The sequence below is a fragment of the Hypanus sabinus genome, chromosome 17 (assembly GCF_030144855.1).
Source record: "Hypanus sabinus isolate sHypSab1 chromosome 17, sHypSab1.hap1, whole genome shotgun sequence".
In the NCBI taxonomy this organism is placed as follows: Eukaryota; Metazoa; Chordata; class Chondrichthyes; order Myliobatiformes; family Dasyatidae; genus Hypanus; species Hypanus sabinus.
The window spans coordinates 47,750,545-47,763,979 of NC_082722.1; the positions used below are offsets into that span (position 1 = coordinate 47,750,545).

General features: G+C 44.2%; 1 protein-coding gene across 1 annotated transcript in view; it reads right to left on the reverse strand.

Moving 5' to 3' along the window:
* The window catches only part of slc7a9 (solute carrier family 7 member 9), a 74,614-nt gene that overhangs the window by 26,971 nt on the left and 34,208 nt on the right, over nucleotides 1-13,435 (reverse strand). The window lies entirely within an intron of this gene.

Below are 13,435 nucleotides of genomic sequence, written 5' to 3' on the forward strand. Positions count from 1 at the left end.
GAATCGCGCGGCTGGACAGCATCAGCATTGTACAGAGCAGCCTCCAGCGTGTCAGCCGTCTCGACTAGCGCACATACACTGACCTGATCCCCGTAACAAAGGCGCCTCATACTAGCAGCTCCGCATGTTGTTCCGCCGTGAGAGTTTTGCAGTCACAAGTTCGGACGAGTGTCTGTAGGGCTCGGAGAAACTGGGCGCTCGATTCTCCAGGCCGTTGTCATCGTGTAGTTAAGCGATGTCTTGCGTAGATGGTGTTCACCGGCCGTAGGTACTGTCTTTTGAGGGCGTCCAGTGCCCCTTCGTAGGTCGACAGGCCCCTGATAAGTGAGTAAACTTTCAGGGTGACCCTCGAGAGGAGAATTCGGTGCATAATAGCGGGTTCAGTTGCACTAACCTCCTCCAAGTATGATTGGAAGCATGCAAGCCACATGGGGACTCTCTTTTAAAACAAGGGGGGAGTGAATGTGGTGAACTACCTATACCTGTCTGGACACACCCCCTGCTGACTGCTCCTGTGGCTCCTCCCACAGACCCCAGTATAAAGGCGATTGAGGCCTGAGCCCGGCCTCTATCACCTTTATACCGGGGTCTGTGGGGGGAGCCACAGGAGCAGTCAGCAGGGGAACGTGTGGTTCAGTGTGTGTGTGTGGTCAGTAGCGGAGTATGTGGCAAAGACCCACCAAACTGAGGATTCCTGACAGTGAGTGGTGGGAGGGGCTCGTCATATGCCATAGTCACACTTTCGAGGTGGCTCTGGAAGTCCAGCCCCAATAGTACAGGTGCGCACAGTTGAGGCATGACCAGTAGCACAAAGTTCCGATATTCTGTGCCCTGCACCACCAATGTTGCTACACAACCCACCCGGATGTCTGTGGAATATGACCCAGAAGCCAAGGTGACCCTCTGGCTTACCGGCCGTGTCACGAGTCCACAGCGTTGCACCGTGTCCGGGTCAATAAAACTCTCAGTGCTGCCTGTACAGCAGGTGACAGAAAGGTTGGTTGTACTGTGGACAGTGTAGAACAGAGATTTCCAATCTTTTTATGCCATTGACTAATACCATTAAGCATTAAGTTAAAACCCCGTGGTACAGAGGGTTGTCACAGCTTACAGTGGAACATTGACAGGATGCAGAGCTGGGCTGAGAAGTGCCAGATGGAGCACAGCCTGGAAAAGTGTGAAGTGCTTCACTTTGAAAGGTCAAACTTGACGGCAGAATGCAACGTTAAAGTTCAAAGTAAATCTACCATCAAAGTACATATGTCACCATGTACAGCTCTGAGATTCATTTTCTTGTGGGCATACTCAATAAATCTATTGAATAATAACCAGGTTGACAGTGTTGTTAAGAAGTTGATGAAGGTGTGTTGGTCTTCATCAACTGTGGGATTGAGTTCAAGAGCCATGATGTAATGTTACAGATACATAAGACCTTTGTCAGACCCCACTTGGAGTACTGTGATCAGTTCTGTTCACCTCACTGCAGGAAGGATGTGGAAACTATAGATAGAATGCAGAGGAGATTTACAAGAATGTTGCCTGGATTGGAGAGCATGCATTATGAGAATAGGTTGAGTGAATTTGGCCTTTTCTCCTTGGAGCAAAGGAGGATGAGAGGTGACCTGATAGAGGTGTACAAGATGATGAGAGGCATTGATCGTGTGGATAGCCTGAAGTTTTTTTTCCGGGGCTGAAAAGGCTAACATGAAGAGGCATACTTTTAAGGTGCTTGGAAGCAGGTACTAGGGGGATGTCAGGGGTAAATTTTTCACACAGAGAGTGGTGGGTGTGTGGAATGCATTGCCGGCGACAGTGGTGGAGGCAGATACAATAGGATCTTTAAGAGTCTCTTAGATAGCTACATGGGGTTTAGAAAAATAAAGGGCACTGCGGTAGGGTAATTCTAGGTAGTTTCTAGGGTAGGTTACATGGTTGGCATGCACAACATTGTGGGCTGAAGGGCCTGTAACGTGCTGTAGATTTCTATGTTCTATGTTCCACATTCATAACAGAATCAATGAAAGACTGCACCAACTCAGGCATTCAACCAGTGTGCAAAAGACAACAAACTGTGCAAGTACAAAAAGAATAATAATAATAATAAATAAGTAAACAATAAATACTGAGAACATGAGATGAAGAGTCCATGAAAGTGAGTCCACAGGTTGTTGGTACAGTTCAGCAAAGGGAAGCTGAGTAAAGTTACCCCTCTGGTTCAAGAGCCTGATGGTTGAGGGTTAATTACAGGATTTTTAACAGTGTGGAGCAACAAAGGGATCTTGGGGTTTAGTCTGTAGATCCCTCAAAGTTGCAGGTTAAGGAAGAATGTGATATTGGATTTCATTAGTTGGGGAATTGAGTTCAAGGGCTGCAAGGTAATGTTGCAGCCTTATAAAACTCTGGTCAGACCACACGGAGCATTACGTTCAGTTCTGATCACCTCATTATAGGAACAACATAGAGGCTTTAGAGAAGGTGCAGAGGAGATTTACCAGGATGCTGCCTAGATCAGAGAGCATGTCTTATAAGGATAGGTTGAACATATTATGCTTCTTAAGGCATATAGTATACCTCAAAAATGGGCCTAGCCTTCAAGAACAGGTGGGTTGTGGCACAACTTTATAAACACCAGTTAGCTCACAGCTGGAGTACTGATTATGTTTCTGGTTGTCACACAAGAGGAAAAAAGTGAATGCAATCGAGTGGGTGCAGAGGAGATTCTGCCTGGGGTGGTGGAGGAGAGACTGAGTTGGCTGGGTTTGTGTTCCTTGGAGCAGACGAATGTGAAAGGATACTTGATAGGGTTATATAAAATTATGAAAGACATAGAGTAGATAATTAGAAACTATTTTCCATAGCAAATGTATGTAAAAGTAAAGGACATATGTTTAGGACTAAGGTCAAGTGTAGAGGAGAATCCAGGAAGAATGTTTTTTACCCAGAAAATGGTTGTAATCTAAAACATACCTTCTGAATTTCTGAAGTATCTAAGTGAGCATTTGAAATACTAAGACAGAAAAGATTACAGACCATGTGCTAGTAAATGAAATAAGAATAGATGATTAGCATGAATATAGTGAGCAGAAGGACCTATTTCTCATTTCCCTTCCTTATCCTTTCCTGCTGAAATACGTCATTATTTTCTGTCCTTCTACCACTTCCTTAATGATATTCTGGTATTTTCCCTACTACTAATGTTAAGCTAATTGGTCTGTAATTCCCTATCATCTCTACACCCCTGCCTGCCCATCACCTGTCGACATTAGGCTTTTGCTAATCTATTCCTTTTTACTCGCCTAAAGAAACTGTTACCTTCTGTTACATATCTTGCTAGATTACCAATTTGTATAGTATTTCTTTCTCTCTCTTGATCCTCTTTTGCTGAATTCTGAAATTTTCAGGATTGCCTGACATGTGCTATGATGAGACGGTGGACAAATTTGGGTTGTTTTCTCTGAAGCAGCAGAGGCTGAGGGAGATTTGGTAGAGGTTCATAAGAAGAGCAGCTTAGATAGAGTAAACAGACAATATCTGTTCCCCAAGGGTTAAAATGTCTAATACCAGAGATCATGCATTTAAGGTGAGAGGAGATAATTTCAAAGGAGGTGTGAGGGGCAAGTTTTCTTTACACACAGAGAGTGATGGGTGCCTAGAATACGCAGCCTGGGGGCAGAAGCATTAGAGATCTTTAAGAGACATTTAGACACATGAACATGAGGAAAATGGAAGGATATGGACATTGTGTAAGCAGAATAGATTAGTTTAGTTAGCCATTTGATTACTCATTTAATTGGTATGGTACATTATGGGCCAAAGTGCCTGTTCCTATCCGTACTGTTCTACGTTCTATGTTTGTTCCCAATATTCAGGCATACTGACATATTGTGTCTTTTTATTTGATCCAATACTATCTTCAGTTTCTCATTAGACACCACCAGACTACATTTCCTCTGGTTTGCATGCCTTAAAGAAATATATATTTTTGCAGTTCTTCAAAAGTTAGTGTTCCCTCTTAGTTTCCCAATCTTCTGCAGACAACTCATGACCTACATGTTCAGACCTCCATTCAATGTAACAGTTTCTAAGCTTTTAACTATGTGGCACTTCAATTCTGCTTCCTTGTCCCTCACAAATCTGCCCTTTCTCTCTCACTTCTCTCCTATCAGATTCCCTCTTCTCCAGCCCTTTATCTTCTCTGCATCACCTTCTAGGTTCTTATTTCATCCCTTGTCCCCCACCCACCTGGCTTTACCTATCACCTTCTAGCTTGTACTCCTGTCCTACCCTCACCTGGCCTCTTCCTCCTTCCTTTCCAGTTCTAATGAGGGGTCTCAGCCCAAAATGTCTGCTTTGTTTATTTCCACGGATTCCTCCTGACATGCTGAGTTTCTCCAACATTTTTGTGTGGGCTTCCTGTAGAATATCACATACCTTTAGACTGCAGACATCAAGAACCTACCAATATAATTTCTAAATAGTAATTCTGTTCATTTAATTTATATATTCTCTAGCCACTGCTTTATTTATTCCATTTCTTTCATGACAACACCCTTTTATCTTCCATTCTCTTTCCTTTCATCATTGACTTTATTTTGCTTTCGATCCTATCTCGAACCTCTCCCTCTGCACTTTTTTGCCCTTTCCCTTCACGTTAAAGTGTTGTATCCTTATACTTCCCGGTACTGATCAAAGGTCAAATGTCTGACACGTTAATCATGTTTCTCTCCCCACTGATGTGCTGGGATTTCCAGCATTCTAAACTTTTATCAATAATTTATAACTTCACTGGCACCATTCTCTCTCTCTGATGTATGAGTAGAAGAGCAGTGTTGGTACTGGATGAATTAAAAATAGATAAAGATATGGCACTTAAAAGATTGGCTGTCTACCAAATGGAGAAATATCCCAGTCTAGATGAAATAGATCTTGCTGAAGGAAGAAGTGGTAGAAGTTGCAGAGGTTCCTCACTACAGATATGGTACTGAAGGATTTCAAATGTTACATCATATTTAAAAGGGGAGGGGGAGAAGAATCAACCCAACAATAACAAGCCAGTCAACCTAATGGAAGGAAACTTCTACAAGTAATAAATTGATATAAAATAATCTACATTTGGAAAATATAGGCTGACAAATGGAAACCCATATGGATTTATTAAACATAAATCTTGTTTTACTGATGAAGTAACAGGAGGTTTGGGTGGAAGATGGCATTAATGTTATGTGGACTTACAAAAGCCATTTGTATCATATAATAGAATTGTTTGTAAACAATTGCAAAATGGATAGGGACAGAAAGCAAGAGCAATGTTTGGTTACTTTTCCAGGTTTGGTGGGGTTCTGAAATCCTTTTCCCCTTGGACTGACATGAGGGCCACTAATCTTTTTGAGAGAGTATCGGTAATAAAGGCTGTGTATTCCAGGCATAATTACCACGTCTGTTATTGTTAGGAATTCAAACACTGAGTAAGATGGGATAAGATTTAGAGACTCCATAAATTAGTGAAATGGGTAAATTATGTTTCAGGCAAAATAGTTTAAAGTAATACATTTTGAGATGGAAGAAGTCAGTAAGGAAATATGAACTACATGATACAATTTTAAAAGGAAACCCTGAGATTTGGAAATGTACGTGTATATGGCATCTAAACTAGTGAACTGAATTGGATACAATAAGGGAGTGGTAAATTTAGGGTTGAGAGTTGTGGTGAACTACATATACCTGTCTGGACACGCCCCCCCCCCCCCACTGACTGCTCCTGTGGCTCCTCCCACGGACCCCGGTATAAAGGCGATTGGAGACACAACCCCGGCCTCAGTCTCCAGGATGTAGTGTGGTGGTCATTTGCTGCTTGTTCTTTCTTCCAGCCAATAAAAGCCTATATCTTGCCTCAGGCCTCCAAGAGTTATTGATGGTGCATCAATAGTATAAGCCAGAATCCTGTGGCAGGCAGGGGGGTTAAATAAATCTGGCACTTGTTAAATTTGTGGCATCAGTATTGGTAACCACAAAAAGCACGCACACACATGTAAAGGGGGTTTCTTCTTTTTTTCTTTGTTACTGTTGGGAAAGGGTTTCTTCATTTTGTTAACTAGCAGGAATGCTAATTTACTGATAACGAGAATGGTATTCCTTTGTAAACCAAATGGGGATTAATGTTCTTTCTTCTGAGTCTGTAAGCTTTTGTTGATGGGCTTTTGGGCAGATCGGCGCGAGGGGGTCGAGAGAGAGGACGCAATGCTGTAAATTGGGCGAGGATCGGACCCCAAGCGGGGGTCCGAGGCCGGGAGCTACTCCGAGGAGGGGGGGATGAAGCTAGATGTGCTTGGTTGACCATTCGGAGGGTCCTCAGCTGCGAGTCGAGGAGTTCGGAGGGGATCGAATGGTGGCCAGAAGACTTCAGTAAATGAGCTCCAATGGTTGTGCACGAAGTGGTTTGGACTTTGATAAGTTTGGCGCCTTTTCTTTAATTTTCTCTTCATATATACTGTATCGTTATTAATCACTTAGTTATAGTAACCTTTATAAATTGTACTCATTTAATCGCTTATGGTGTACTGTCTGTTTTGGGCAAGGCGGGGACATCACACAGCATCCACACCAGCTGATTACCCAGTTTGGCGGGGCCAAAGGCTGCTCCCCCTAGACAAGAACGAGCTGAGCGAGCCTGAGGCGACCCAGGGGGTTACATTGTGGGGTGCTCGTCCAGGGTTAATTTCTGTGTAAGCTGTGTGATCACCCTCTTTGGATTGTGTCTGCGGTGAAGAGCTGGTGTGCCTTTGTGGGTATGTGATTGCTGGTTATCGCTGCGTGTGTGTTGGGTGGAGTGGCTGCTGTTGGTAGCCTGGAGGTCGTTGTTCGAGTTCCGACTAGTGCTGATGAAATGGTGGTGGGACCATGGGTTGTCCGTACTGTTTGGAGAGTGAGGAGTGACAGGTTGGGATGTTTCAGCAGTGGTGAGCTCCGCCCGGTTGTTGGAATAATGTCCAGCCCTAAAGGGGCGGAGGCGTGGGCGGAGCGGACCCCTCAGTTGTTGGGTGAGTGGCAGCGCTTGGCTGAGGAAAAGCGACAGGGACGGGTTGAAAGTTTGAGTAGGCGGGCTGGTGACTTTGTTAGAACTGTTGGGCGCAACTACCTCAAAGTGACCGCTGCCAGTTCTGGGAAAGTGTGGGAAAATGCGTGTGGTTTGACTGGAAGTCAAATGCCGCAGCTGGGGGGCTTATCATATCCGTGGCAGGAGATTGGTGGGAAGTTTTTAGGGTATCCCTTTTTGCCTAGGGGGACAGATAAATTGCTTGTGGTGCCAAGGGGATCTGTCAAGGGGATCAGTTGTTCCGTTGATTCGAGAGGTGTCGGGAAACTTAGAGGAGGACCAGTGGGGGAACAGCTTGGGGTCTCTGGGGGAGCACATTCCCAGCAATGTACCAAGGAACTCCCGAAAGGAACAGACTCTATTCCTGAAGGCTTAGAGGGGCCACGCGCACAGGTGTTGTTACGGATGGATGGAAGTCAAGTTAAAGCCATCTTCGGCACCGGGGCGCCGGTTAAGTTGCTGTACAGTTTGTTTCATAACCGTTATTGGAAGCATTTACCCTTGCCGACATTGAGGACACTGGAGATTCGGGGTACCAGTGCCGGTGATTATCCAGACGACGGTTGTTGGTCAGTGAAAATAGAGTTCTTAGAGGCAAATGTGGAGGAGACTGAGGTTCATGAATCGTTAATGCTGATGTGTCTGGACCCTGTTGAGACGGGCAGCGTTTCTGTTCTAGAGAGAACCAATATCCTGCTGGTGCGCTTGGGGGCCTGCCCGGAGGAGGCGGGTGAGCGTTTTTTGGAGGCATTGTCGATGCACCCAGAGTTTTGAGCTGCTTGTGCGGACGTGTGTAGCAGCATTGGGCCGATACCAAATTCAAACAAGAGCCAGTGGTGGTACGGCCTGGGGGAAGTATCTGGGGGTGAGACCCTCTTAGTGGACGCTGCGAAATACCACGAGGGAGAGGAGTTGACTGCTGAAGACACCTCGGAGAGAGAGAGGTTGCGGCGACTGGCCCCTACAGCCGTGGAAGACGTAGGCAGCGTGTGTGTGGATTATATTGCGCTGAAGAGGCGCACTATCAGTGACCAGAATATGGCCCTGAGGGCCGAAGAGGCAATGGCCTGTCTGAGTGGTGCGATGTGGTTTAAGGTGCTGGATCTGAGGAGTGGATGTTGCCAGATCCCGATGAGTGAGGCCGATAAGGAGAAGACGGCCGTTATAAATTCCCTAGGAGTCTTCAGGTCCGAAAAGATGCCACAGGGCATATCTGGAGCCCTTGCAACCTTCCTGCGGGGCAGGTGGAAGACCATAGGGGAGTTTTGGTGTATGTGGATGATCTCTTGGTATTTGGATTTGCCTCAGGAGAATATGAAGTGAGGTCGTTGCAGGAGCAGCTGAGAACTACCGAGTTAAAGTGTTTTCTGGACACGTGCCAGGGCTGGCGAAGGTTGCAGCTCATGAGTGACTGTCTCTACGGAATCAAGTTTGAAATGAAGACGGAGAGACTGGAGAAAGTGATCTGGAACCATTCGGAAGACTTACAAGTTGGAGAGAACGAAGAAAGTTGTCTGACTGAGGGTAATAGCAAACTGAGAACCCGGAGAGGGGAGTTTGCGGAGGTGAAGAAATTACAGACAAATCTCAGAAGAGAGAAGCGGAAGCTTGAAGGGAACCTGAAGATGACCATCGACAGTTCAAATGAAGTGCAAAACCTGAAAGTTGACCTGGAAGAAGTCATGAGGAAGAAAAAGCTGGAGAGAAGTGCAGTGAATACTGAACAGGAGGCTGAAGAGACTGCAGGAGCAGTGCAGGCCACGTGTTTCCGTTTGGAGAAGATCAAACAGCAGCTACCGATCACAGAAATGAGGAAGAATACAGATTCGATGGATGATGTGCTGGATGTGTGGTACATGCTGCCTTTTGCTGACTTTCCCTTGATCGAGGAAGAGACCTTTGGCCCTTCTCCCTTTGAGTCAGGTGTAGTGGGGAGGGTTAGCTGTGTGCAGTGTGGGGCATGAGTGAGAGGTTGAGAGAGGAGTTGGTAGTGGGCCCAAGGTATCCCCAGTTGTGTCCGAGCCTGAAGGGTTTAGGTGAGGGGGTACGGAGGCCTCAGAAGGGTTAGGGAACTCCCAGATAGTTGGCCTAAGTAGCGCCTGAGGAACAGGGCGTGAGGGTTACTGTGTGGGGAGGAGATGTCACTGTTTGTGCTTGGGTTACGGTGTGTTGGCAGGAAAGGTGGCGAGTTATTTAGTAGTCATGAGGACATGACTTTTATTTGGTGGAGGGAGAGTGTAAAGGGGTTTTTTTCTTTTTTTCTTTGTTACTGTTGAGAAAGGGTTTCTTCATTTTGTTAACTAGCAGGAATGCTAATTTACTGATAACGAGAATGGTATTCCTTTGTAAACCAAATGGGGATTAATGTTCTTTCTTCTGAGTCTGTAAGCTTTTGTTGACGGGCTTTTGGGCAGATCGGCGCGAGGGGGTCGAGAGGGAGGACGCAATGCTGTAAATTGGGTGAGGCCGGGAGCTACTCCGAGGAGGGGGGGATGAAGCTAGATGTGCTTGGTTGACCACTCAGAGGGTCCTGAGCTGCGAGTTGAGGAGTTCGGAGGGTCCTGAGCTGCGAGTCGAGGAGTTCGGAGGGTCCTGAGCTGAGAGTCGAGGAGTTCGGAGGGTCCTGAGCTACGAGTCGAGGAGTTCGGACGGTCCTGAGCTGCGAGTCGAGGAGTTCAGAGGGGATCGAATGGTGGCCAGAAGACTTCAGTAATTGAGCTCCAACGGTTGTGCACGAAGTGGTTTGGACTTTGATAAGTTTGGCGCCTTTTCTTTAATTTTCTCTTCATATATACTGTATCGTTATTAATCACTTAGTTATAGTAACCTTTATAAATTGTACTCATTTAATCGCTTATGGTGTACTGTCTGTTTTTGGGCGAGGCGGGGACATCACACAGCATCCACACCAGCTGATTACCCAGTTTGGCGGGGCTGAAGGCTGCTCCCCCTAGACAAGAATGAGCTGAGCGAGCCTGAGGCAACCCAGGGGGTTACACACACAAAACCCTGGTTACAAATGTCCTTCTGCAAAGGCAGTCTGCCTTCTTTACTTAGTTTGGCCTGGATGTGTCTACATGTCCATCAGTGTGGTTGACTCTTAACCACCTCCTCAGCTCCTCAAGTCAGTAATAATTAAAAGTGTAGGCTTAGCACATTAGCGCATAAGAGACTTAGCCCAAAGAACTGAATTCCATAGATAAGCTGACAGTGACTGCATTTGATATCACGGCAGTATTTGACTGAATGTGGTATCACAAAACGCTGGCAAAACTTCAAAGGGCATCAGAAGTGATTATACTTTGCACAAAGGAAGACACTGTGGTTGCTTAACCCTAGGACATCACTGTAAAAGTTCCTCAGAGTAGTTTCTTAGGCCCAGCTTATGATTATTCTTCAATCTAAATTCAGAAGTGGATACAATTTCCAAGAGTTGCACAACATTCAATTCTATTTTCAATTCCATTGAAGAAAGTCCAACATTTATACCACAGAAGTGCCAAGCAATAATAATCTCCAACAAGAAACAGTTTAACCATCTACCCTTGACGTATAATAGTATTATCCTTGCTGTGTTCACCGTTGACATTCTAGAAATCACCATTGAACAGATATCAAGGCAGAGAGGCCATATAAATAACAGGTCAGAGAAATCTTGTCAGCCAAAGGCTTTCCATCATCTATAAGGCTCAAGCCAGTAGTGCTTGCCTTGATGAATGAAGTTCCAACTATACTCAAAGTTTTACACCATCTCAAACAAAGCCAGCCCACTAGATTGATAGCAGAAGCATAACTAGAAATATCAGTTCCTCCTTTCACAGACAAACCTCTAGCTTTAGTGCACAAAATACATTGCAAAACTCACTTGGATTACTCTGATAGTACCTCACAAATCTGTAACCTCCACCATTCAGATGGAGCATGGCAGCAGGGGTTTTGAACAGAACCATCTGTGGGTTTCCCTCCCATCACACACCATTCTTACTCTGAAATATATCATGGGTACTTCACTTTTGACGGATTTAAATCCTAATATTGTTTTGCTAATAGCATTACCGGAAGAACTATTCAAGTTCGTCATTCATCACCCCTTTCCAAAGAGCAATAAATGCTGACCTTGCCAATGTCAATAAACAATTGAGGAAAAGCCCATTAAAAATCATATTATATTTATCACTCGAAGAATAGAATGGAAAAGCTAAATATTAATACATTGTGGTTGATTCATAGTTTTGGAAGGATGTCAAGGTTTTAGTGAAGGTACAAGAAAGATTTTACAAAAATGGTATCAGACAAAAGGGATTTTAATCTGCACCTTAAAAGCTGATTTTCTCCAATTATTCCTAGCTCTGATACAAGGTCATCAACATTAAAAACAACAGTTTCCATCACAACAAATGCTATCATATCTCTTCAGTATACCCAACAATTCTCAATTTTATTTCTGATTTCCTGCATTTGTCACTCTATCATTCTAGAGGATGTAGTGATATAGGAAACCTGGGTGAGTGGCAAAAACATGACAGATGGAACATAATGTGGAAATTTATGACAGCATCCATTTGGTGCAAATAATTCCATTTATCAAATGGTGAGTGACTGGACAATGTTGAGATTGAAATGGAACTAGATGTGTTTATACAGAAGTCATAGAAGGCCAGCATATAAGTGAAGTAAGCGATTAGGAGCAGAAATATAATGTTAGAGATGCAAGAGACTGTACATAGTGGAACCTAGAGTGAAAATAAAGTGCAGGAGAGGCTCAGTGGGTAGAACAGCATCAGTAGTGTGTGGGGTGGGAGGAGAAATTGTCAAAGTTTCAGGTAAAACCCTCCAAATATTATGTTAGTCTTTATTATGAAGTACTTTGATTTTAGGTGGCAGATCAGCTGATGATCCGACTGATGATAGCACAGGACAATTGTAGTCCAAGTGTATTTTCAATTCTGATTCTGGTGAGCCTTGGTGAGACCATACTTTGAGTATAGTGTACAAGATTGTTCTCCTTATCCCAACAAAAAGGATGCACTTATCATTAGTACAGAGAAGATTCAATAGAATAGTTTGCCGAATGGCAGGTTTGCCATTAGAGGAGAGATTGAGTAGAGTGGGACTGTATTCATTACAGTTTCAAAGAATGAAAAGTGACCTCATCAAAACAAATTCCCTGGATGCTGGAAGGATATTTCCCTTAACCAAGGAGTCTAGGATTACACAGATGAACTGCTTAGACTGAGAGAAGAAAATTCTTCACTCAAGAACTAGTGAACTTTTAGATTTCTCAGCCAAGAGGACTGAAGAAGATTAATTGCTGAATACAATTAAGACAAAGATCAATACATTTTTTGGATAATAGATCATTCAAGGAATACTGAGTTATCACAACAATGTGGCACCAAGATAAAAGATCACTGACTGTGAGGAATTGCAATGGCTGCAAGGCTATACTTGTTCCTTCTTACATCCTTTCACTCTTATTTCTTATTCCTTTATATGAAACATTCTGCAATAGCAGACTGTGTGCCTCAGAAACCAAGGTTATTGCCCCTTGTAGGGGCAATACTATTTTATGAAGCAATGCCTTACGCTTGGTTGCAGTTCAGCAAATGCTGTTCAGACCAAAAACTTAACAGGCCAAAATAATTACGTAGAATAGTGAAGCATAGAAATAGGCCATTCAGCCCACAATGTCAATGCGGACCATGATGCCAATCAAAACTAATCTCATTTACTTGCACGTAGTCTATACCCCTTCCTCATCTGTTTGTTCATAAACGCCACTCAAACATTACTCTCATATCTGCCTCACCGCTTCCCCTTGCAGCACATTCCAGTAACAGACCACTCTCTGCTTAAAGGAAATACTTCATAAATCTCCTTTAAACTTTCTCCCTCTTGGTTTGAAACTATGCCCTCGAGTATTTGGAGCTATATCGTCCAGTATTTCACCAACTGGAATGAGCTAATGGCTGTTAGAACAGTCATTGATAGTAATGTTCTCTCATCACAGAACAGCCTTCAGAACCAGAAATCCCCTGATCTTTTAAGTAAAGCTGCCTACCAGAACACATCATTAGATCAGGATCAGTGGGACTTGGTGGAGCAGGACAGAAGAGAAAATGTGGAATTTCTCTCTGGGTGACAGCTCATCAGCATATTTGGGTGAGTCCTGCACAGGGAACTGTGCATCAATACCAAAGGAGCTGACATGGACAAGCAATCTAGTTACTGTCTCCAGCAATATTCACTTTGGGTAGGTGAATTCCAAAAAATGTAATCATCCCATGAAGCCCTTAACTGAGAATATTTGTCGCCCTGTTTGTGAGTGGGCAGAAGCTGGTT